The sequence below is a fragment of the Triticum aestivum genome, chromosome 2B (genome assembly GCF_018294505.1).
Source record: "Triticum aestivum cultivar Chinese Spring chromosome 2B, IWGSC CS RefSeq v2.1, whole genome shotgun sequence".
NCBI lineage: Eukaryota > Viridiplantae > Streptophyta > Magnoliopsida > Poales > Poaceae > Triticum > Triticum aestivum.
In genome coordinates this window covers 706,123,682-706,128,300 of record NC_057798.1, presented here as the reverse complement: position 1 = coordinate 706,128,300, position 4,619 = coordinate 706,123,682, and the positions used below count along the sequence as shown (strand labels likewise).

The 4,619-nt window shown below is 55.4% G+C and overlaps 1 pseudogene; it reads right to left on the bottom strand.

The window, feature by feature from the left end:
• Positions 1 to 1,401: 1,401 nt before the first annotated feature.
• LOC123042220 (UDP-glycosyltransferase 72B1-like) lies at positions 1,402 to 3,302 on the bottom strand (annotated as a pseudogene).
• Positions 3,303 to 4,619: the final 1,317 nt, after the last annotated feature.

The window sequence follows — 4,619 nt, the reverse complement described above, 5'->3', positions numbered from 1 at the left end:
CCCCTCCTTTGAACTGAACTAAGCTCCACTGTTGCCTGCACATATATGGATTCATGAGACCAAACTCCCCTTTGACATGGATATGGTTCTCTTCATACGGGTTGTCATGAAGTTGCTCCAAGCTTCAAGACCTTTCTCGTTCCGGTGCATGCGCCGGCGCAGATAATCGCCTATCCGCCACCGCACGCTGCTCAGGCTCCAATGCCCGCTCCCGCTCCGACAATGACAACCTATGCTCACTCGCCACCATATGTGCAACCATCGTCACCGTATGCCGCTCTAGCTTCGGGGACCTCTCCCGCTCTGACGAGGACCTCCTCCTTTCACCTTTACCCCTGATGACCCACAAGTATATCGGATAAATCATAGTACTTTTGATAAGTAAGAGTGTCAAACCCAACGAGGAGTCCAAGGAATCAATATGCGGCTTTCAGCGAGCTATTCTCTGCAAGTGTTGTAAAGTAGTATGACAGATAGTTTGGTAGCAAGATAATTCATAACAAGTAACAAGTAACCAAAGTAGCAAGGTGCAACAAGATGGCATAATCCTTTTATTGCAAAGGATAAGCCGTAAGTACTTCTTATAGTGATTAAAGAGTTTTTGAGGACACACGGAAGTTTCATCTAGTCAAGATATAAAGCGTTTTGTAGGCTAAACGATACAGAGGGAGTATAAAATAGGAAGAAACTAAATACATAACAAAAAAACTGTATGGAGGTGAATGTCCACTCCACTTGGAGGTGAGTGCTAAACAGAGGGTCATAACTTTACTACTTGATTTCTTTAGGGGCCTTTGCTACTCGACTTGTCACGTGGGCGCTACACAAAATTATGTAGCTGAACCTTGCCTGTGAGCTGTGCATGTTAGGCGAGCATGACTTGCAACTTGGAATAAGCGAGTTATATATAGACGGGCACATCTATTGACACCCACTAGCGTGGAATAGTGGAGTCCACGCCCAGCAGGCGAGCGAGTTAGGCCGGCCCATTGCTGTTCGTTTGCTTCTGTTGTTCTTTTTAGTGTTTTTTCTTTCTGTTTTTTTATTTGGAGTTTTTTTGTCTAGTTTGATTTTTCTCCTGTTTTTTCTGCATTAATTTTCGTTTTCGATGTTATAATGATTTTAATATATGATGAACTTTTTTTAATACTTGTTGGAAAGTTCTTAAATATATCGTGATCATTTTTATATGCAATGTTTTTTAAAGTACAATGATTTTTTTAGTATGCACTGAATATTGTCTTTAATGAACACTGAAGTTTTTTAAACAAGCATTGACCATTTTTCAGAAAAATCGAATAGAAAAACCATGGAGAAAAATATCCAACATCCAGTTTTTTTTGTAGAAATGAAAGAGAAATATATCCAACAGCCAATTATTGGTTCTTCCTTAAAACTATGTGTCTTCGGTCGACCACCGGCGTCGTCGGTTTGCCTCAAAAAAAAAAGGAAAATGGCGTCGTCGGTCACGATCAAACGTCAGACGAGCTTTTAAATTTACGGGGCCCTTCGTTAAATTTCTTTGCCCCCCCTGATTTCTCCCCGGGGCGGCCCGCCTCACTCCCTTCTTTCCAATCCCACTTTGCCATGTCAGCGTGTAACTAAATTCAGCCTGTAAGTGCCTGTACGTCTAGCATTACTGTTTTTATTAATGCCGCACAAACAAGCAAACATACACCGCCGACACACAACACGCCAACAGCCATGACCTCTCCCCTTGCACGTCCGTCCGTTACTTCACCTTGGCAAGCGTCACCTTCTTCCACGTGGCGGCGACCTGCTCCAGCGCCCGGCGCGACGACCCCTCCGGCGACCACGCGTGCGCCGCCGCCTGCTGCAGGTCCCCGGCCTGCCGCCGCACGGCGCGCCCCTTGTCCGCCCCCTCCATCAGCTCCTTCACCACGGCCGCGATCTCGCCGCGCTCCCGCGCCCGCGGGCGCAGCGCCACCCCGACGCTCCCTTCCAGGACCACGGCGTTCATCCGCTGCTCCGCGTACAGCGGCCACGCCACCATCGGCACGCCGGCCGACACGCTCTCCAGCGCCGAGTTCCAGCCGCAGTGCGACACGAACACCGCCGTCGCCGGGTGGGAGAGCACGCGCACCTGAGGCGCCCACGCCGCCACCGCCAGCCCCTTGTCCGCCGTCCTCTCCAGGAACCCCGCGGGAAGCCACGCCAGTGGGTTTTGCTTGTCTTCATGGTCATGGCCGTCGTTGCCGTCCAGATTCGGCATCCTCACGACCCAAAGGAACCGGTGGCCGCTCGCTTCCAGCCCGGCGGCGAGCTCTGCCGTCTGCTCCACGGTCAGCGACCCGCGCTACCGAAGGAGACGTACACCACTGACCCAGTCGGCTGGCGATCTAGCCACTCTATGCACGCGGACGCGCCGGCGGCGTCGTCGGAGCTTGTGCTTGGCCGGACGAACGGACCCACGGGGAACACGGGCGGGAACGCGCCTCGCCCTGCCGCCTGCTTGAACTCTTCGACGGCGGCGGGCTCCAACTCGTAGAAGGTGTTCACCAGGAAGCCGTCGGCGCCGCGGTAGCGCCGGCCCTCCTCGACGAGGTGCGCGTAGACCGGCTCGTTGCTGCTCTGGAACGAGCGCGGGAGGTCGGTACGGCGCAGCGAGACACCGCCTGGGAGACAGAGAAGCTCGGGGAGGTCGCGGTACTCGCCGGGTGGAACGCCGTCGTGGAGCTCCACCGTGGCGCGCATGAGCGCGATGGTGGTGAGGTTGCTGGGCACGAAGACGTACCCCGGGACGCCGAGCTCGGCGGCGAGCGGCAGCGCCGCGGAGCAGAAGAAGTCGGGCACCAGCGCGGCGAGGGGGGCGCCGACGGAACGGAGGATGGCGCGCAGGTTAGGGAGGGAACGGTGGACGAGCTCGAAGAGCACGGTCTCCATGGAAGTGCCGTCGGGGAGGTCGTCGAGCTGGACGGACGGGAGCGCGGCTGTGGCGACGCAGGCAGGGACGCCGGAGAGGGCCTCCGGGGTGGAGAGGTCGGTGAAGGTGACGAGCGTGGCCGCGAAGCCGTGGTGGTCGACGAGCCGCCGCGCCAGCTCGGCCAGCGGGATGAGGTGGCCGGCGCCGGGGCTGGCGAGCAGCACGACGTGCGGCCGCAGCGCCAGCGGCTCGGCCCCTGTCGAGTCCATCGGCCGGATCACCGCTCACGGGGACACTGCACGGCTGCGCAACTGGGTGGGGTTGCGCGCAGAAGGAGGCAGTACTACGTTGTGGCAAACCTTTGAGGATCTACCAAAATCAATGGAGGATATGTACGCCGATAGGGCCCAGGATTGAATTGTTTGTTTCTGCTAAAGTTAGCCGTCTCTCCGTGACCTTAATGATATATTAATCCTATAAAGTAATGCACTGAATGGGCTGATGAAGCTAGCCGTTTCCACACCGAATGGTTATTCAAAATGATGAATGGAGTTAGCCGTCTCACTTTAAAAGTACTGTATAATGCGCCGAATGCGAACGATGAAAGCGACGGTGCTCTATACCCCGATGAACTTTTGTGTGGCAGCCTCAAGTAGTGCGCCGAATAAACTTCGGAGGCACTGAGTGTGGCCAACAAACAAACACAGGGTTGTTCAAAAAAAAAGAAGAAAAAACCGTAGGACAGGGTGATTTGGGTGGACGAACCACATCCACCTTTGAGCTAAGGGCATCTCCGACACTCAACCCAAAATGGACACGGAACGCCGAAACGACCCGCAGCTGCCGGCGTTCTAGTCCGCGATCTCCTGCGCCACCTCCTCGTCCATCTACACGGCGAGGGCGCGCGGTCTCGTACAACACTCTGTTCGTCAACGAAGTTGGGGTTCTTCGTGATCATGGCCGCCACGGCCTGCTCGCTCGCGTGTTCTTCGTAAATTTGGCCATCTGTCAGCCAATGCTGCGCGAGGAGTGAGAGGTTGTACTGCCGTTCCTCTTGCGCCTGCCAGAACATCGACACCGCTGCGGCGTCGGATGCACCTCCGCCATAGCAATGTTGAAGTGCGTCTGCGCCTGCTCCATGATGAAGCCAGCACAAAATGGCGTGGGCAGGACTATAGAGTCGTAGATAGAGGCCGCCCCCATGGTCCGGTCGTCAGAGACCTCTATACGCCTCGCACGGTGGTCCTGCCAATCAGCCGCAAGGACGGCCAACTCATGCTTCTACTCCGTTGAGAGGCTCCCCCACAACATGCTAGAGCTCGCGGTCATGGTGAAGGTGGTACATGAAGGAGGATACAAAGCGGGATGATGGTTGGTGCGGTTTGTGTCGGGCGTGTCCTCGTTTAAATAGCGGATGCTGGCTAGACCAAGCGGCGGGGTGCGTCAATGCCTGTGCCGAAGTGGTTTCTAGGCCGACATGCATGTTTAATGCCGGCAGGAGGACAGACATGCTGCCCGTTTGAATGTGGTAGATATTCGTCCCGTCTCGTCCACTCACATCGCTTCAACATTGAACAGGCGCTGAGACCGGGACACAATGCAGACGACACTCTCGGCCGGTGCGCCGCTTCAGTGCCGGCACCAGAGAGAGGTCGTGTGTCCGCTTTGTGGCGGCATGAATGTGCAGCAACTTCTTCACGCGGGAGGGCGTAGATGCGGGAGAGGATTTTGTGTG